A 22,615-nucleotide genomic window follows, 5' to 3' on the forward strand; every position below is an offset into this window, starting at 1 on the left:
ATTTTGTTCAAAACTGTTAAGAGGCCTTTTACCTTTCTTTCACTAAGATATGTTGTACAAAATATTAGACAAATTAAACAATAACTAAAATATATAAAGCAATTACCAAAGTTTTAAATTGGATAAGATGAAGAAGAATAGTATTTTATATAATGGAGAATTTCGATTTGTAATAATATTTCAAAAAATTATTTTAGTCTAGTTGTTAGTGTGCCCTTTTAAAAGGATATCCCAGCACGGATTTGAGTTCCGAAATGAACATATTTAAAAAAAAAATACATATATCAAAACAACGTCGTCTTATATTTGTTAAAAGTTGATTAACTTCTGTTAGAGTTAATGTAGATTTAGACACGTTTTAGAAAAATTGGATAATTTTTTTTAAATTATAATTGAGTTGAGGTCGTTTTTGGCACTGACCATTTGTTCGGGTCTTATTTGGCACGACTTAGAGTGTTGGGGTCGAAATTGGCACTTTTCCTCGTATATCAAAACGACGTCGTTTTATCTTGTTAACGGTTGACTAACTTCTGTTAGAGTCAATGTAGATTTAGGCACGTTTTAAGAAGTTCGGGTAGTTTTTTTGAATTATAATTGAGTTGAGGTCGTATTTGGCACTGATCAATTGTTCGGGTCGTATTTGGCACGACTGAAATAGTTGGATGTTGCTATGCATAACATATTCTTCATGTAGATAGATATACATTAGTTTCGCATGTATGGTTAGCCATATGGTGGTCAATACTTCATGTAGTTAGCAATCATTTATTTTATTTTATTATAAGGAACATGCCATGATTTAATACTAATTAATGTGCATCTTCAATTAAGATGAAGGATTTAAAACAATTAATTAATGCAATTCATGGTGATATACTATCTAGTTAAAATTTTGATATTGATACATCTTCTAGTTTTATTATACAACATTTTTAAAACCAATGATTAAATATTTTATAATAAACACATATTTATAACTTTTATTATAAAGCAGATATAAACCTAATCATGTTCTAAAACATATTTTAAACATTGTTATAATTTTACAATAATCAAATACTAATTAACTAGGTGTTTTGCCCACACATGCGGACATAAACGTCTTACGAACACTTATTAATTTTTGTTATATTGTAAAAATAATAGTATAGATTAACTGAAGTTAATTATTTTTAACCACAAAATATTTTGATTTCTCTTAGTATAAATAAAATACGGGAAAAAAAACAAACCAAATTTTTCAAAATATAGTTAGTTTTTGGTAGGCCTTAGATTTTGAACCAAACCAAACCAAAATTTTGGTTAGGTCGTCCAGAAGTTTGGTTCGATATTGTAGGTTTTCTAAAAAAACTTCGGTTTCATTTCAGTTTGGTCCGACAATCAGTTACTTCGGTTTTCTTCTTAAAAGAATTATAACTATACTAAATATTTTCGAATAAGTAACCGAATTTAAATGAAATTTTAACAAAATTAAACCGATATCTAACTGTAATAAAACATTTTGGTAGGATTTTTAAAACCGAACTAACCGAATACTGTACCAAACTTTATTTCTGATTAATTAGGTAATATGTATGTTGAACCGAACTAACCGAAAACTGAACTACCCAAACTGAATATTCCGAACTAACCAAACCGGCATGGTAAGATTTCGGTATTGTTTTGGTAAAATCGGACCGAAGTATACACCTTTCATAAAAACTAAAAAAGATGTAAATGCTAATTAAAACCTCTTTAGAAATTGCTGACACTTGGATGCCAAAGTTTGACCACATGAAATTGTTACCATTCAGGAATGTTTGACCACATAAAACTGTTACCAAAACAATACAGTTGATGTTAACTATAAGAAGGCCACCTCCCTTCTATTCAGCACACACATTACCTAGTTTCGTTTGAAGAAAACGGTTTTTCCTTTACATCTATAAATAAATTATTCATTACTTTTTTTAAAATCTCCCAAATTATATAACCTTTACATTACATTATTTGAATTCCAAATAGTAATTCTGTTTTCAACGATCCTTTTGTTTTTATGCGGTTTTTGATAATATTTCAGGGTTTTTCTCCCAAACGAAAATGAGTGACAATAGTCAAAACGGTATAAAACCGATCAGCGAGACCTCATCTGGAACCAGTTTAACAACTCCTCAGTCTAAACGAAGATCTGGTGGTATCGTTGAAAGAGTGTCTGCAAGGATAGGAAGAGATATTCCACCGCTCAATACGGAATACATCAACCTGACTTTTGTTCGTTTTCCTATTAGCCTAACATCTCCAGGATTCAGTAGTCTCTCTCCATCTTTGCAATCTCCAAATATGTTCACTGACTCTTCTTCACATGTAAGTAAAAATGTGTTTAATAAGTTTAATATTGATCTCTACACGTTATATATATACATATATATTAATATATGATAAAACTAAATGATTATTGTCTTTGTGTAACTCATGTTTCAAGATTATCCCTCCGAGTCCAATCTCGAATGATGCGACTCAGGAGATGGTGGAAAGTTCAGGTGGCGCCCATGCAACGATGATGATATCCAACAACAATCTTCCTCATCAGCCAATGGACATTGATCTGTCTCCTCAAGGATGTAATAGATTTATAGTGTCTCGAACTAGCTTTCAGTTTTGATTTTCCGAATAATAATATGGTTGTTATTTACAGGTAAAAAAGGCATTGCTGATATTCCAACGGAAGAATCTGTTGATATCATATCTAATGAATCTAGTGCTGATGCTGTTGGTGCTCCTTTACTCCCTTCTTTTGATTCTGAAGTTGTTGCTGAAAAGGATGCTATGAACCTCATCTCCTTTAAAAGTAGTGGCGAAGACGATGACAAGGACAAATAATACAACCAAGAGAAAGACAAAGACAAAGATCACAACATTGTTGTAGAATAATAATAATAATTATAATAATAATAAAAAATAAATAAATAACAATAATAATAATAATAATAATAATAACAGTAATAATTATAATAATAATAATAGAAGACATGCACTTGCTGTTTATAATGGTCATAAAAACATACATATATAAACAAAAAAATATTAAAATTAAGATAGAAGTTTTTAACGAATATTCAGCTAGAAGTTAAATATACTCTATAAATGTATTATACCCTGCATGCGCATATAGGTTTCCCATATGTACTGATCTCAAAAATATCATATTTGCAATAGGGCCGGTTTAAATTTTAGAAAAAAACTTGTAATGCCCTACTCAAAAATACAAATTCATGCCCTCATTCTTCATATAATTTTTTATAATGCCTTATATAGAACTAAACTTTTTTGTAAAATTTTGGATGTCCTAAGCGGCTGGTTCCTTTGTTTGTACACCGGACCAGGCCTGACTTGCATATAGCTTTTTTTTTATCAATTACACCAGATATTTGGTCACGGTAACATCTTGCTAATCTTGATATTAGAAAAAAAAGAAAGAAAATCCAGCTGATCATATGAAAAAAACAAAAATATTCTGAAAATCCATCACATGTAAAATATATGCACCAATGTTTCAATAAATTGTTCTCAAGGAAAATCACCAGGAAAATAACGAGTGTAAACCTTATCATCAAAGAAGAAAAACAAAACCATTCATGCATGACTTGGGTGACATGCCAGACAAAAATTCCCAAAGGCATAAGAGAAAACCCCCAATCAACTCTTACATTGTGTCTGCAATAAGAGATTAACTAAGGTGTTTCCCAATGTACTACTGTGGCTACCCTAAACATTTGTCATCACATAAGCAACCAAAACTGCTCTGAAAAAACATTCTTTACAGATTATAGAGATATAAATACAGTTGATATATTTTCATGTAATCTATTATACGAGTCTACTATATCCCGTTAGGATTAGGATACAACTTCTTGTATAAATACTCTCTTTTGTGAATCAATATACAAACACTTATCCATTCTATTTCATGGTATCAGAGAATGAAGATTCTCAAACCTAAAATCTCTTCTTTGATTGTTTTTTTTCTCTACACCTATATATAATCGATTATATCGAACAAGGCCTTTTTGTCTTCTGTTACATCTATTACCACTTCTCCCGTGATGGAGATCTCTTCTTTGGATCCTCACTATACAACATATATTTAAAACCAATGATTAAATAATTTATAAAAAACACATACTTATAATTTTTATTATAAAGCAGATATAAACCTAATCATGTTCAAAAACATATTTTAAACATTGTTATAATCTTACAATAATCAAATACTAATTAACTAGGTGTTTTGCCCACACATGCGGACATAAAAGTCTTACGAATACTTATTAATTTTTGTTTTATTGGAAAAATAATAGTATAGATTAACTGAAGTTAATTTTTTTAACCACAAAATATTTTGATTTATCTTAGTATAAATAAAATATGGGAAAAAAAACAAACAGTTTGTTTTTCATAATATAATTAGTTTTTGGTAGGCCTTAGTTTTTTAACCAAACCAAACTTCCCAAACCAAACAAAAATTTTGGTTAGGTCGTCCAGAAGTTTGGTTAAATATTGTAGGTTTTCTAAAAAAATGTCGGTTTCATTTCAGTTTGGTTCGACAATCGGATCTTCTTAAAAGAGTTATAACTATTCAAAACATTTTTCGAATAACTAACCGAATTTATATATAATTTTAACAAAATTATACAGATATCTAACTGTAAAAAAACATGTTGGTAGGATTTTTAAAACCGAACTAACCGAATACTGTACCAAACTTTGTTTCTTGTTAATTCGGTAATATGTATGTTGAACCGAACTAACCGAAAATTGAACTACCAGAACTGAATATTCCGAATTAACCAAACCCGCATGCTAAGCTTTCGGTATTGTTTTGATAAAACCGGACCGAAGTACACATCTTTCATAAAAAATAAAAAGTAAATGTTAATTAAAACCTCTTTAGAAATTGCTGACACTTGGATGACCAAAGTTTGACCACATGAAATTGTTACCATTTAGGAAATTTTGACCACATAAAACTGTTACCAAAACGAAACGGTTGATGTTTACTATAAGAAGGCCACGCCTCCCTTCTATTCAGCACAAACATTACCTAGTTTCTTTTGAAGAAAACAGTTTTTCCTTTACATCTATAAATAAATTATTCATTACTTTATTTAAAATATCCCAAATTATATAAATCTTACATTACATTATTTGAATTCCAAATAGTTATTCTGTTTTCAACGATCTTTTGTTTTTATGCGATTTTTGTTAATATTTCAGGGTTTTCTCCCCAACGAAAATGAGTGACTATAGTCAAAACGACAATGGTATAAAACCGATCAGCGAGACCTCTTCTTGAACCAGCTTAACAACTCCTCAGTCTGAACGAAGATCTGGTGGTATCGTTGAAAGAGTGTCTGCAAGGATAGGAAGAGATATTCCACCACTGAATATGGAACACATCAACCCGACTCTTGTTTGCTTTCCTGTTAGCGTAACAACTCCAGGATTCAGTAGTCTCTCTCCATCTTTGCAATCTCCAAATATGTTTACTGACTCTTCTTCACAGGTAAGTAACAATGTGTTTAATATATTGATCTCTACACATTATATGTATATATTAATATATGATAAAAACAATTTTTTATTGTCTTTGTGTAACTTATGTTTCAAGATTATCCGTCCGAGTCCAATCTCGAATGATGCGATTCAGGAGATGGTGGAAAGTTCAGGTGGCGCCCATGCAACAATGATGATATCCAACAAGAATCTTCCTCATGAGCCAATGGAAATTGATCTGTCTCCTCAAGGATGTAATAGATTTATAGTGTCTCGAACTGGCTTTCAGTTTTGATTTTCCGAATAATAATATTGTTGTTATTTACAGGTAAAAAAGGCATTGCTGATATTCCAACGGAAGACTCTGTTGATATCACATCTCATGAATCTAATGCTGATCCTGTTGGTGCTCCTTTACTCCCTTCTTTTGATTCTGAAGTTGTTGCTGAAAAGGATGCTATGAACCTGATCTCCCTTAAAAGTGGTAGCGAAGACGATGGCAAGGACAAATAATACAACCAAGAGGAAGACAAAGACAAAGATCACAACATTGTTGAATAATAATAATAATTATAATAATAATAATAATAATAATAACAATAATAATAATAATAATAATAATAATTGATATATTGAAAAATATGTTTGACCTGAATTACATGATGTACACAATCTTGTACTTATCCCCGTCATTATGATTCTAGTATAGATTTTGAATTCTTGGTTTAGAATAATTATCAATATAAAAAATTTGATAAATATAAGAAATTTAGACCTGAGAAATGAGGAGAGAGTTACTCAAGAGGACGAACATCGCACCTGACTGCAACCTCGGGGTAGCTGGCTCTTCAAAGTATCCTCTCAAACATATCCTAAGCTCTATCGCAACCAATTTATCCACTTTGATCTTTGTCTTTTCTCTCATATCCTTACAAACTTCTTCGGTACATGTTGTAAACACAGCCTTGGATCGATTCTTTGCATTAGGTAACGGAACTCCAGATTTCACCGTATATAAAATGAATGAAAAACTGCTGTTACAAATAAACCATATAAATACTAAATTGCTTTTATGAAGAGTAACTGATTTAGAACACTTACCAAGATCAATTTTCTCCCAAACATCATCAAGAAACAAAATGAACCGTGTCTTAATATCTCAATGATCTTTGCAGCTTACTCTCTTTCCTGTCCAAATCCTATCTGAAAATCCAGTCTTCTCCCTAGTTGGTCAGATCTAGAAGAGTAAGTAGACCCTGATTCTAGTTGTCAAGCTTGTGATATTGTTGTAGGGTTTTTCTGGCTGGTTAACTTGTTAATAAGTTTACCTGAATGAATCTCATATCTCTGGTTTGAGTAGATTCTAACATTCACTACAGGTACATATATATATATGTGTTAAGTGAGTAAGATAAAAAGTACAACACTGTCCAGTTCAGGAACTAAAAAAAAAAAGGTTCTTCCATTCCTTTATGGTTTGTGGTGGGTAACGATTGTGCTTGATTTAATAATTATTTCACGTTTAATAAAATGAATTTCTATAACTTATCATAATTGTAGAAGACATGAACTTGCTGTTTATAATAGTTAAAAAAACATACATATATAAACAAAAAATATATTAAAAACTAAATTAGAAGTCATTAAAGAATACTCAGCTAGAAGTTAAATATACTCTATAAATGTGTTATACCATGCATGCACATATAGGTTTCCCATTTGTATTGATATCAAAAATATCATACCTGCAATAGGGCCGGATTAACTTTTAGAAAAAAACTTGTAATGCCCTTCTCAAAAATACAAATTTGTGCCCTCGTTCTTCATATAATGTTTTTATAATGCCCTATATACAACTAAACTTTTTTGTAAAATTTGGGATGTCCTAAGCGGCCGGTTCCTCTTTTTGTAATTCGGACCAGGCTTGACCTGCAAATATTTGGTCACGGTAACATCCAGCTAATTTTAATCTTATAAAAAAAAGAAAGAAAATCCAGCTGATCATATGAAAAAAACAAAAATATTCTGCAAATCCATCACATGTAAAATATACACACCAATGTTTCAACAAATTGTTCTCAAGAAAAATCACCAGGAAAATAACGAGTGTAAACCTTATCATCAAAGAAAAACAAAACAAAACCATTCATCCATGACTTGGGTGACATGCCGGACCAAAATTCCTAAAGGCATAAGAGAAAACCCCCAATCAACTTTTACATTGTGTCTGCAATAAGAGATTAACTGAGGTGTTTCCCAATGTACTACTGTGGCTACCCTAATCATTTATCATCACAAAAGCAACCAAAACTGCTCTGAAAAAAACAATCGTTACAGATAATAGAGATATAAATACAGTTGACATATTTTGATGTAATCTATTATACGAGTCTACTATATCCAGTTAGGATTATGATAAAACTTTTTTTATAAATACGCTCTTTGGTGAATCAATATACAAACACTTATCCATTCTATTTCATGGTATCAAGAAAATGAAGATTCTCAAACCTAAAATCTCTTCTTTAATATTCTCTTTGATAATTTTTTTTTCTCTACGCCAATTATCGATTATATCAAACATGGCTATTTTGATATCAAACATGGCTATTTTGTCTTCTATTACATCTACTACAACTTCTCCCGCGATGGAGATCTCTTCTTTGGATCCTCACTATACACAACATTTTTAAAACCAATGATTAAATAATTTATAATAAAGACATATTTAGAAATTTTATTATAAAGCAGATATAAACCTATTCATGTTCTAAAACATATTTTAGACATTGTTATAATCTTACAAAAATCAAATACTAATTAACTAGGTGTTTTTTCCCATACATGCAGACATAAACGTCTTACGAATACTTATTAATTTTTATATTGGAAAAATAATAGTATAGACTAACAGAAGTTAATTTTTTTTAACCATAAAATATTTTGATTTCTCTTAGTATAAATAAAATACGGTGAAAAAACAAACAAGGTTTTTATAATATAGTTAGTTTTTGGTAGGCCTTAGATTTTGAACCAAACCAAATTCCCAACCAAACCAAAATTTTGGTTAGGTCATCCAGAAGTTTCGTTCGTTATTGTAGGTTTTCTAAAAAACTTCGGTTTCATTTGAGTTTGGTTCGACAATCGGTTACTTTGGTCTTCTTCTTAAAAGAATTATAACTATACTAAAAAATTTCGAATAACTAACCGAATTTTAACAAAATTATACATATATCTAACTGTAATAAAACATTTTTGTAGGATTTTTAAAACCGAACTAACCGAATACTGTACCAAACTTTATTTCTGGTTAATTCGATAATATTTATGTTGAACCGAACTAACCAAAAACTGAACTACCGGAACTGAATATTCTGAATTAACCAAACCAACATGCTAAGGTTTCGGTATTGTTTTGATAAAACCGGACCGAAGTACACACCTTTCATAAAACTAAAAAAGATGTAAATGTTAATTAAAACCTCTTTAGAAATTGCTGACACTTGGATGACCAAAGTTTGACCACATGAAATTGTTACCATTTAGGAAAGTTTGACCACATAAAACTGTTACCAAAACGAAGCGGTTGATGTTTACTATAAGAAGGCCACCTCCCTTCGATTCAGCACACACATTACCTAGTTTGTTTGAAGAAAACGGTTTTTCCTTTACATCTATAAATAAATTATTCATTACTTTATTTAAAATCTCCCAAATTATATAACTTTTACATTACATTATTTGAATTCCAAATAATTATTCTGTTTTCAACGATCTTTTGTTTTTATGCGGTTTTTGTTAATATTTCAGGGTTTTCTCCCCAACGAAAATGAGTGATTATAGTCAAAACGACAATGGTATAAAACCGATCAGCGAGACCTCTTCTCGAACCAGCTTAACAACTCCTCAGTCTGAAAGAAGATCTGGTGGTATCGTTGAAAGAGTATCCGCAAGGATAGGAAGAGATATTCCACCACTGAATATGGAACACATCAACCCGACTCTTGTTTGCTTTCTTGTTAACGTAACATCTCCAGGATTCAGTAGTCTTTCTCCATCTTTGCAATCTCCAAATATGTTGACTGACTCTTCTTCACAGGTAAGTAACAATGTGTATAATAAGTTTAAGATTGATCTCTACACGTTATATGTATATATTAATATATGATAAAACTAAATTTTTATTGTCTTTGCGTAACTTATGTTTCAAGATTATCCCTCCGAGTCCAATCCCGAATGATGCGACTCAGGAGATGGTGGAAAGTTCAGGTGGCTCCCATGCAACGATGATGATAACCAACAACAATCTTCCTCATCAGCCAATGGACATCGATCTGTCTCCTCAAGGATGTAATAGATTTATAGTGTCTCGAATTCGCTTTCAGTTTTGATTTTCAGAATAATAATATTGTTGTTATTTACAGGTAAAAAAGGCACTGCTGATATTCCAACGGAAGAGTCTGTTGATATCACATCTCATGAATCTAATGCTGATCCTATTAGTGCTCCGTTACTCCCTTCTTTTGACTCTGAAGTTGTTTCTGAAAAGGATGCTATGAACCTCATCTCCCTTAAAAGTGGTAGCGAAGATGATGACAAGGACAAATAATACAACCAAGAGGAAGACAAAGCCAAAGATCACAACATTGTTGTAGAATAATAATAATAATAATAATAATAATAATAATAATAATAATAATAATAATAATAATAACAATAATAATAATAAATTTCAGAATTGATATATTGAATAATAAGTTTGACCTGAATTACATGATGTACAAAATCTTGTACTTATCCCCGTCATTATGATTCTAGTATAGATTTTGAATTCTTGGTTTAGAATAACTATCAATATAAAAAGTTCGATAAATATAAGAAATTTAGACCTGAGAAATGAGGAGAGAGTTACTCAAGAGGAAGGACATCGCACCTGACTGCAACCTCCGGGTAGCTGGCTCTTCAAAGTTTCCTCTCAAACATATCCTAAGCTCTCTCGCAACCAATTTATCCCCTTTGATCTTTGTCTTTTCTCTCATATCCTTACAAACTTCTTCGGTACATGTTGTGAACACAACCTTGGATCGATTATGTGCATTAGGTAGCGGAATTTCAGATTTCACCGTATATAAAATAAATGATAAACTGCTGTTACAAATAAACCATATAAATACTAAATTTCTTGTATAGAAATTAACTGATTTAGAACACTTACCAAGATCAACTTTCTCCCAAACATCATCAAGAAACAAAATAAACCGTGTCTTAATATCTCAATGATCTTTGCAGCTTTCTCTCTTTTTTTGGTAGAAAAGATATATATATATATATATTTTTTTTTTGGTAGAAAAGATATACATATATATATATAAAAGAAACTTTACATCTTAATTAAATTCATATAAAAAAATTTACCTCATTTACATAATTCCCTCGCAGGGAAAATATCGTATCAAACATTATTGGAGTAAAAGACGAAACAAGACCCAAAGTGTCATCATTCAGGTTGAAAGCGAAGAAGGCCATGTGACACCCTAATCATTTATCATCACATAAGCAACCAAAACTGCTCTGAAAAAAAAACATTCGTTACAGATTATAGATATAAATACAGTTGACATATTTTGATGTAATCTATTATACGAGTCTACTATATCCCGTTAGGATTACGATACAACTTCTTGTATAAATACTCTCTTTGGTGAATCAATATACAAACACTTATCCATTCTATTTAATGGTATCAAGAGAATGAAGACTCTCAAACCTAAAATCTCTTCTTTGAAATTCTCTTTGATAATTTGTTTTTCTCTACACCAATTATCGATAATATCGAACATGGATATTTTGTCTTCTGTTACATCTATTACCACTTCTCCCGCGATGGAGATCTCTTCTTTGGATCCTCACGATACACAACATTTTTAAAACCAATGATTAAATAATTTATAATAAACACATATTTAGAAATTTTATTATAAAGCAGATATAAACATAATCATGTTCTAAAACATATTTTAAACATTGTTATAATCTTTCAATAATCAATACTAATTAACTAGGTATTTTTCCCACACTTGCGGACATAAACGTCTTACGAATACTTACTATTTTTTTATTGGAAAAATAATAGTATAGATTAACAGAAGTTAATTTTTTTAACCACAAAATATTTTGATTTCTCTTAGTATAAATAAAATACGGGGAAAAAAACAAGGTTTTTCATAATATAGTTAGTTTTTGGTAGGCCTTAGATTAAAACCAAACTTCCCAACCAAACCAAAATTTTGGTTACGTCGTCCAGAAGTTTCGTTCGTTATTGTAGGTTTTCTAAAAAACTTTGTTTCATTTGAGTTTGGTTCGACAATCGGTTACTTTGGTTTTCTTCTTAAAATAATTATAACTATACTAAACATTTTCGAATAACTAACCGAATTTATATATAATTTTAAAAAAATTATACAGATATCTAACTGTAATAAAAAATTTTTGTAGGATTTTTAAAACCGAACTAACCGAATACTGTACCAAACTTTATTTCTGGTTAATTCGGTATTATGTATGTTGAACCGAACTAACCGAAAACTGAACTGCCGGAACTGAATATTCTGAATTAACCAAACCAACATGCTAAGGTTTCGGTATTGTTTTGATAAAACCTGACCGAAGTACACATCTTTCATAAAAACTACAAAATATGTAAATGTTAATTAAAACCTCTTTAGAAATTTCTGACACTTGGATGACCAAAGTTTGACCACATGAAATTGTTACCATTTAGGAAAGTTTGACCACATAAAACTGTTACCAAAACGAAACGGTTGATGTTTACTATAAGAAGGCCACCTCCCTTCTATTCAGCACACACATTACCTAGTTTTGTTTGAAGAAAACGGTTTTTCCTTTACATCTATAAATAAATTCTTCATTACTTTATTTAAAATCTCCCAAATTATATAAATTTTACAATAAATTATTTGAATTCCAAATAATTATTCTGTTTTCAACGATCTTTTGTTTTTATGCGGTTTTTGTTAATATTTCAGGGTTTTCTCCCCAACGAAAATGAGTGATTATAGTCAAAACGACAATGGTATAAAACCGATCAGCGAGACCTCTTCTGGAACCAGCTTAACAACTCCTCAGTCTGAACGAAGATTTGGTGGTATCGTTGAAAGAGTATCTGCAAGGATAGGAAGAGATATTCCACCACTGAATATGGAACACATCAACCCGACTCTTGTTTGCTTTCTTGTTAGCGTAACATCTCCAGGATTCAGTAGTCTTTCTGCATCTTTGCAATCTCCAAATATGTTGACTGACTCTTCTTCACAGGTAAGTAACAATGTGTTTAATAAGTTTAAGATTGATCTCTACACGTTATATGTATATATTAATATATGATAAAACTAAATTTTTATTGTCTTTGTGTAACTTATGTTTCAAGATTATCCCTCCGAGTCCAATCCCGAATGATGCGACTCAGGAGATGGTGGAAAGTTCAGGTGGCTCCCATGCAACGATGATGATATCCAACAACAATCTTCCTCATCAGCCAATGGACATCGATCTGTCTCCTCAAGGATGTAATAGATTTATAGTGTCTCGAATTCGCTTTCAGTTTTGATTTTCAGAATAATAATATTGTTCTTATTTACAGGTAAAAAAGGCACTGCTGATATTCCAACGGAAGAGTCTGTTGATATCACATCTCATGAATCTAATGCTGATCCTATTAGTGCTCCTTTACTCCCTTCTTTTGACTCTGAAGTTGTTTCTGAAAAGGATGCTATGAACCTCATCTCCCTTAAAAGTGGTAGCGAAGATGATGACAAGGACAAATAATACAACCAAGAGGAAGACAAAGACAAAGATCACAACATTGTTGTAGAATAATAATAATAATAATAATAATAATAATAATAATAATAATAATAATAATAATAATAATAATTATAATAATAATAATAATAATTATAATTATAATAATAATAAATTTCAAAATTGATATATTGAATAATAAGTTTGACCTGAATTACATGATGTACAAAATCTTGTACTTATCCCCGTCATTATGATTCTAGTATAGATTTTGAATTTTTGGTTTAGAATAATTATCAATATAAAAAGTTCGATAAATATAAGAAATTTAGACCTGAGAAATGAAGAGAGAGTTACTCAAGAAGAAGGACATCGCACCTGACTGCAACCTCCGGGTAGCTGGCTCTTCAAAGTTTCCTCTCAAACATATCCTAAGCTCTCTCGCAACCAATTTATCCCCTTTGATCTTTGTCTTTTCTCTCATATCCTTACAAACTTCTTCAGTACATGTTGTAAACACAACCTTGGATCGATTATGTGCATTAGGTAGCGAAATTCCAGATTTCACCGTATATAAAATAAATGATAAACTGCTGTTACAAATAAACCATATAAATACTAAATTTCTTGTATGGAAAGTAGCTGATTTAGAACACTTACCAAGATCAAATTTCTCCCAAACATCATCAAGAAACAAAATAAACCGTGTCTTAATATCTCAATGATCTTTGCAGCTTTCTCTCTTTTTTTGGTAGAAAAGATATATATATATATATATATTTTTTGGTAGAAAATATATACATATATATATATATATAAATAAACTTTACATCTTAATTAAATTCATATAATAAAATTTACCTCATTTACATAATTCCCTCGCAGGGAAAATATCGTATCAAACATTACTGGAGTGAAAGACGAAACAAGACCCAAAGTGTCATCATTCAGGTTGAAAGCGAAGAAGGCCATCCTGACGATGGTTTTCGCTGGAGAAAATATGGTCAAAAGTTGTCACAAAGAATGCAAATCCAAGGTTATATATTTCGTTCACTTCAAAATTAGTCAGACATTTTTGGAAAAATATTATATATTTATTTTGGTAATCACAGGAGTTACTACAGATGCACATACACTGGGTGTAAGGTGACGAAGCATGTGGAGAGAAGCGTAGACAATGTGAATTTAGTGGTGGCTATGTACGATGGGATACATGAGCACGTTCCACCACCTGAACGCATAAGCAAATCCAGTACAAAGAATAAATCCGGTCGCAATGTCTCAAGCTCCTAGCATGCAAACCCTTGTGTTAGGTATGCCGCCTTATTCCTCTTCGGCCTCTCAGCTTTTCCCTTCTGCCTTGGCCCCACAACTGAATGTGACAAGTTTACAGGTTGACAAGAATCATGGTGTTATGAACCGGAATGATGAACCGAATATTGATCCTGTGATACCCGACGGTACAGAGGTATCCGAGGGGATAAGGGAGCGACTATTTCGTAACTTTGGTATCGAACTTTAGATGGGAAAACATTAACCAAAAGATAAAAAAGAAAGATGTAAACCCTTTATAATTAATAAATCCTTATCTTATAATTACAAATAATAATGACCAAAGATATACAAAATCTTGTACTTATCCATTTCATTATGGTTTTAGTGCATATTACTCTTGAGTTGACCTATTTATTCTCCAATTGTTACAGTGTTACTGTGTTAGGATGGTTAATCCAGATAATAAACTATATGTATATGTGAACTATATAAATCAAACCGACATCCAGTGATACAGAAGAAAAACTAAACCCTGACTATAATCCAATTAAACAGATTGTTTACGCTCATGCTCATCCTCTTTTTAAGTGAGTATCACTTTTACTCTTGCCATTATATTAGCTTTTTGGAGCCAAGTTTCTCATGAGAAAGTTGGATTAAGAGTGTAGCAAACTTTAGATTGTAGGTCATATTAAATAATGAGAAGTGTACAAGTGAGTATAAATATATACAAGTGTTTGATCATATCTCTCCAGCATTTGTTTGAGTAAATTTCAGGAGTTTCTTTATTGTTTTTACTAATTTTTTTAAAGAGAGAGAAAGAAAAACGAAACAAAGCATATCCTAAGCAAACAAATCTCTTTTATTTAGGTAATCTAATCTCCAGGATTAAAAGTTAGCTTTCTGATTGTAATATATTAAAGTGGTCTAAACAACAAATGACCAGTCTTTGACTTGCTATTACCCATTGAAATAACAAAGACCAGAAGGATGATAAACCAAAGGAGTCAATTCCTATCCAAAAAGACTCAACCCATGGACGTTATAACAAGTATACCCAATGCAGCTATGAGAAGATACTGCAAGAAGAAGATTAAAAAAATGACACAGAGTGTTCATTGTGGATTGGACATAGAGTGAGAAAAGAGAATGTATTAACCTAGATGATAGGCTTTTCTGTCATGATTATAGTCACCCATCCAACATAAGGCAAGAAGCTGAAGCAGGCACAAAGGTAAAACCATTTATGAGTAATTACAGCTTTTGGTTTACTTTACACACTATACACTTATGTGATTAAAGTAAATTAATTATCCTACAGCACGACTCATTATATGATGTCGATGAAGCCAAAGCTGACCTTTAGCATAGAGAATTCTATCATGGTCAAGGTTATTGTCACCTGTAAACAATATAAATGAAAATGTAAATGGGCGTTGAATGATAACAATATGATAAACAACTCACACTCAATTCAAATAAATAAAACCAGAACCTTTGGTCAAAACAACGATTTCTCCAGTACTTTCCCTTTCGTGAACCTGTAATGTAATGAACCCCCAAAGAATCAGAATCATCTAGGTGCTACAATCTAAGCACAGGGAGATGATAATGAGGAGATCTATAGAAAAAGTTACCTTAATGACACGATGGACAATTGGAATATCACGACCCTGAAAAGAGAAGCATGAATAAAAATACAAATGAGGTGAAAGGTTCATGCATAAGTAAGCAAAACAAAAAATGAGAAAGGGAAACTTGCATCAATATTGAAAACAACACTTTCGCCAGCTCGGATGGGGTCATTACTCATGTGCAAGAACAATATATCCCCCTACTAGGTATCATATTCACTATGAGTAAACAGGGGATTCACTTCCAGTGACACATCAAAGCTTTCCATGTTATCAAAGCACACGTCACAATCATCCCTACCAGACAAAAAATAACATATACCAAGAGATTAGGGTGCCAAGTGGGTTTCTAAATGGAGACGTTTATAGTATAAACTCAAATAAAACCATGCTAAAATATTTTAAACATTGTTATAATTTTAAAATAATCAAATTACAAATAATTGACTGAACTTAATTATTTTTAACCACAAACTATTTTTATTTGTTTTGGAATAAATACAATACGGGAAAAGAAAATCACAATTTTGAATAATATCGTTAGCTTTGGTATTTTTTTTATAAAACCGGAATGAAATATACACCTTTCATAAGAAACCAAAAAGAAGTAAAAGGTAATTAAAACTTCTTTAAGAATTGAGAAAATTTGGATTAAGAAAGTTTGACCACATAAAATTGTTACCAAATAAAATGGTTGAATTTTACTATAAGAAGACCACCTCCCTTCTATGCAACACATACAATACCTAGATTCCTTTAAAGAAGGCTTTTCGTTTACATCTATAAATAAATTATTCATTACTATCCAACTATTTAAAATCTCCCAGATTATATCACCTTTACTGCTTTACATTACATTACTTTGTATTCCAAATAGTTTTTCAGTTTTCAACGATCTTGTTTTTGTGTGGTTTTTGTTGACCTTTCAAGATTTTCACCCCAAAAAATGAATGATTATGATGGAAACTTTATGGATGATTTGTCCCCACTGTCCAGTCCTCGCATAAGAGAGGCATTAGCAATGCTGGATCAAAACGAAAATGGTCTAAATCCGATCAGCAAGGCGTTCCCTCAAACCAACGTATCACCTGATCCTCAGTCTGAACAAAGATCTGGTGGTCTCCGCAACAGAATGGTAGGATTTGATATTCCATCGCTCGAGATAGAGAGCATCAGTCCATTTGCTAATTCGTTCAGGAACCCGATTCTTGTTCCCTCTCCTATCCTCGTAATATCTCCAGGATTCAGTCTCTCTCCATTTTTACAATCTCCAAATATGTTGTCTAACTCTTCTTCACAGGTAAGTAACAATGTCTTTAATAAGTCTAAGATTGATCTCTTACACGTGATATATATTATTGTCTCCAAAATAATATTAATATATGATTAACCTAACTGTTTATTGTCTTTGTGTAATTTATGTTTCCAGATTATCCCTCCGTGTCCAATCCCTAATGATGCGCCTCCTGAGACGGTGGAAAGTTCTGGTGATGCCCATGCAACAATGATTATATCCAACAACAATCTTCCTCATCAGCCAATCGACGTTGATCTGCCTACACAAGGAGGTAATAGAGTTTCCAGTGTCTAGAGTTTGCTTCAGTTTAGATTTTCCGAATATTAATATATTTCTTTTTACATGTAAAACAGGCTCTGATGATATTCCAATGGAAAAATCTGTTTATATCACATCTCATGAATCTAATGTTGATCCCACTGGTCCTCCTTTAGTCCTTCTTTTGATTCTGATGTTGTTGCTGAAGCTGATTTTATGAACACTATCTCCCTTGAAAGTGGTAGCAAAGATAATGACAAGGACAGAGAATACAACCAAGAGGAAGACAAAGTCAAAGATCACAACGTTGTTATAGAACCTCCATCTCGAAAGAGAAAGTTCCAAGTCAACATTGAGTAATCAATATATAATAATAATAATAAAACTATATATTAACTCAATTTATAATTGATATGTTTAATAATAAAATTTACCTGAATTACATAATTCCTCGCAGGGAAAATGGTATCAAACATTATTGGAGTCACAAGACCAAAAAACAAGACCCAAAGTGTCATAATTCAGGTTGAAAACGAAGAAAACCATCCTGACGATGGTTTTCGCTGGAGAAAATATGGTCAAAAAGTTGTCACAGGGAATCCAAATCCAAGGTTATATATTTCTTTCACTTCAAAATTAGTCAGGCATTTTGACAAAAAATATTATATATTTATTTTGGTGTAAATGGTAATCGCCACTGGTAATCGCAGGAGTTACTACAGATGCACATACACTGGGTGTAAGGTGACGAAGCATGTGGAGAGAAGCGTAGACAATGTGAAGTTAGTGGTGGCTACATACGACGGGATACATGAGCACGTTCCACCACCTGAACGCATAAGCCAATCCAGTAGAAAGAAAAAATCCGGTTCGTCTATGTCTCAAGATCCTAGCATGCAAACCCTTGGGTTAGGTATGCTGCATTCTTCCGTTTCGACCTCTCAGCTTTTGCCCTCTCCCTTGGCCCCACAAATGGATATGATGCAATACTATATGGATGGACTCTCTAAGCTTCCAAGTTTACCGGTTAACAGGAGTCATGGTGTTATGAACCGGAATGATGAACCAAAGATTGATCTTGTGATACCAGACGGTACAGAAGGTTTTCAAGGAGATAAGGAAGCGACTATTTCGTAACTGTGGTATCAACCTTTAGATGGGGAAAACATTAACCAAAAGATAAAAAAGAAAGATGTAAACCGTTTTTTAATTATTATATCCTTATCTTATAGTTATAAACAATAATGAACAAAGATATACAAAAATCTTGTACTTATCCCTTTCATTATGGTTTTTAATGCATATTATTCTTGAGTTGACCTAATTATTTTCCAATAATGACAGTCTTATGTTAATCCAGATAATAAATTATATGACATGTGAACTATATAAGTCAAACCGACATCCTGTTATACAGTAGAAAAACTAAACCGTGACAATTGTACAAACAGATTGTTTACGCTCAGGCTCATCCTCTTTTAAGTGAGTATCACTTTCACTATTGCTATTATAATTGCTTTTTGGGGCCAAGTTTTTTTTCTTTTAAAAAACTTTTTTGGAGCCAATTTTCTCATGAAAATTTTGGATTAAGAGTGTCAAAATGTAAATTGTACTTCTTATTAAATAATGAGAAGTGAACAAGTGAATATAAATATCACTTATATATTAATTGATGATCTTTAAAAAAAATATAATCTTAGTTTTGTACTAATTACAAAGTGATCTTGCTTATGTGTCACTCCCTTAAGCATTTTAATTGCTGATATGGTATCATTACAAAGAGTTTACCTAAACCTTAGTGTAATATAATTAAGCTCTAGCGTAATACATACAAATCAAATCATTTACTACCTAACTAGCTTAAGACCCGTTTAATTGCGTGGGATGAAAGTTATATATAAAAATATTTGTTTATGTATTATTATTTATTTGTATTCATTTACGTATTATGTATATAATTAAATTAGAGTAAACACGTAAATCAAAACAATACATCTTGTTTATTTAGGATATTTTTTTGTAAATAAATCAAAACAATCATTTTATTTATTATATATGGTATATAACTAAATTTCAATGACATGGACATAGATATATAGTATATTTTAATATCAATATTTTATTATTGAGAATTTATACTCATGTGATAAACACAAAATTTCTAATGTGCAATTTTTTTAATGCAAATTTCAAAATTAAAATATTAATGTTTCAAAACTTTTCCAATACAATTTATGAAATTATCATATTTAAGTATTTTTCTATGTTATATAGTTTAATTTTAAACTATATTAATATATAATATGAATGTCTAGTAAAGGAGGATTCATATTCATACGATGTGATCATTTGTATCTTGTTATTACCAAAACAAAATTAAATTATTGATCACAAAATTTTAGTGTGAGGCACTTAATGTTTTTAGTAATTTATAATCGTTTTAAAAATTCAAAATATAACATATAAGAAAAAAAAAATTTGTTTGTTATATGGTTAATGTGGTTGTTTAATATTTTTTAATAATATAAAATTAAAAAAAAAGGAGCTAAGATACAAAAATTATTATCAAATATTTATTATTGATAATCATTAATTATCATATATACTTTAACCATATTAGACATTTTGTAGCTTTTATTTAAGGCAAGTGAGAAAATATTATTTTGCACAATATTTATCAATTTAATAGTTAATTTAATAAAAAGCATAATATAAGTTAAGATGGACCAACATATTTCTTTAAGAATTTTGAATTTCATTTTCATGGTGACACGTGGCTACAAAACAATGTTGTAATATTTGTCAATTAATTTATAAGGGATATAACATTTCATCGTACAAAAAAAGCTGACAAACCGGTGAGTATAAGTAATGATATTATAATAAATTAAATATGTAGTATAAATTTCGTAGGTAATGGTTTGATCCAAACTGAACACATACATTAAAAACTAAGAAATGATATTGGCCCTACCGATTGCTATTCAAAGGTTCTTCAGCATAATACATAGCAAATCGCCTTTATATACCGAGTAAGGTTCTTCAGCTGTCAAACGTTTCTTTCAATATCTGAACCTGAACCGTAGAGAAATGATGAACAAATCACAAGAGAATTAAAAAAAAAAAATCATAGAACGACAATACACGATGCATGTTTTCATTCGAAAATATTTGAAAAATCATATCAATGGAAAAAATAATTAATATACGGTTTTTTTATTATTGATGTTGGTTAAGACTTAAGATTCATTTTAATTTCAATTGAACCTAACCAAACTCAATCAATTTTTTTCGGTGTTTTAATGCTAGAACTAGGATAAGATATGCGTCTTGCGCAAGGTGAGTTTATTTGTATATTAATCGATAATGTTTTTTATATATTTGATCATTTTATTTATACATATATAATGTTTTTGTTATATAACTACCAACTTATTTTTCTAAGGATTTTGAAATTGATTCTCGTGATGACACGTGTCATGGTTCAAATGTTGTAATGTTTTCTTTTTAATATATAGGGGATATTAATATAAATGGCATTGGCCACAAAGATTAACCAACATATTTTTATGGACCTGCCTCACACAATTATTAATATTTCCATCGCAGCTTTCCCTTGAAAAAAATGATAAAAAAAAAAATTTGTTTAACATAAATACCAAAACTGGTAATGATTGATTTAACATATCCCTATATTAATTTGTGATATGAACTGGTTAAATTTTAAAGCAGTACTTTTTGAAACACATGAAACTCAAAAGTAATGCCTTTTTATATACTTCACTTACAGTAATAATTACATGAATTTTACAAAAACAAAATTCTCTAGAACAAAATTGAAGAAGGACCTCCCAACCATTCATGCAAAATAGAGATAGTATGACCCTTTAAACAATATCATATTACATATTATAAAGTTTTTTTTATCAAGTGACTAAATTTTTCTGGTAAACACGTTTGCTACATATACAATATATTAATAAAGTTGATATGAGAAAATCAAAGATTAACTGAAACTTGTGTAGCATTATTCTATTACAGTGGTGAATGTTCTTAGTAATACAAGGTAGATAATACTAAACTAGCGATAATGTTCTTGTCAATAATTTTGTAAGTGATGTAGAGATTTTTTATTTTCATACATAATGCATAGAAAATTACATGCTCTATTTTTTACAAACTTGAAATAAAATGAGAACATTTGATAGTATCCCTATAAAACGTATTTGTAGACGTTATTAAATAGTTATGCTTACATAAAAGAAAAACATATACGATAAATAATACTGATTGATTACACTATGGTTTGACATAGCATAGGTGAACATGCCGTCTTATTTTTAGACTATGTATATGGTGACTGTTGAAATTGTATTTCGCTAGGGAGTTAATTTATAAACTATGATATTTCTTAATGTCTATAGTTCTGCCACGTCAGACTTTAGAAGGCTTAAACAACTACCACATAATTCTGCCACGTCAGACTTTAGAAGGCTTAAACAACTGCAATATATAGAATATTATGATTGCTATACATTCTTCAGTACTAAGCAATGAATTGCCTAATAATTCTATTGAAGATTAAAAATACTTTGGCACTAAGCAATGAATTGCCTAATAATTAACTTTCATAGTAGTTAATGCTAATGAATGTATCACATTAATCTACTATTACTTTATATAAAACTAGGGGGTAGTCCGCGATTCGCGTGGAATATTGTTTTAATTAGTATTACGGATAATTTTTTGGAAGATGTAATTATGTGGTCATCTTATTTGTTAAGAGCATTATTTGGTA

General features: G+C 30.7%; 2 long non-coding RNA genes across 3 annotated transcripts in view; one reads left to right on the forward strand and one right to left on the reverse strand.

The window, feature by feature from the left end:
- Positions 1–513: 513 nt before the first annotated feature.
- On the forward strand, positions 514–16,359 carry LOC117127136. 2 transcript variants are annotated; one of them, XR_004449939.1, is made up of 3 exons: positions 520–12,867; positions 12,980–13,118; positions 13,193–16,359. It is a non-coding gene; the product is annotated as an uncharacterized LOC117127136 (long non-coding RNA). The 2 variants fall into 2 exon arrangements; XR_004449938.1 differs by having other exon boundaries at positions 514–13,118.
- Positions 15,474–22,615, reverse strand: part of LOC117127137 — a 31,509-nt gene continuing 24,367 nt past the window's right edge. Inside the window, exon 2 of the long non-coding RNA XR_004449940.1 lies at positions 15,474–19,137. This is a non-coding gene — a long non-coding RNA (uncharacterized LOC117127137). The remainder of the gene's footprint in view (positions 19,138–22,615) is intronic.

The sequence above is a fragment of the Brassica rapa genome, chromosome A08 (assembly GCF_000309985.2).
Source record: "Brassica rapa cultivar Chiifu-401-42 chromosome A08, CAAS_Brap_v3.01, whole genome shotgun sequence".
NCBI lineage: Eukaryota > Viridiplantae > Streptophyta > Magnoliopsida > Brassicales > Brassicaceae > Brassica > Brassica rapa.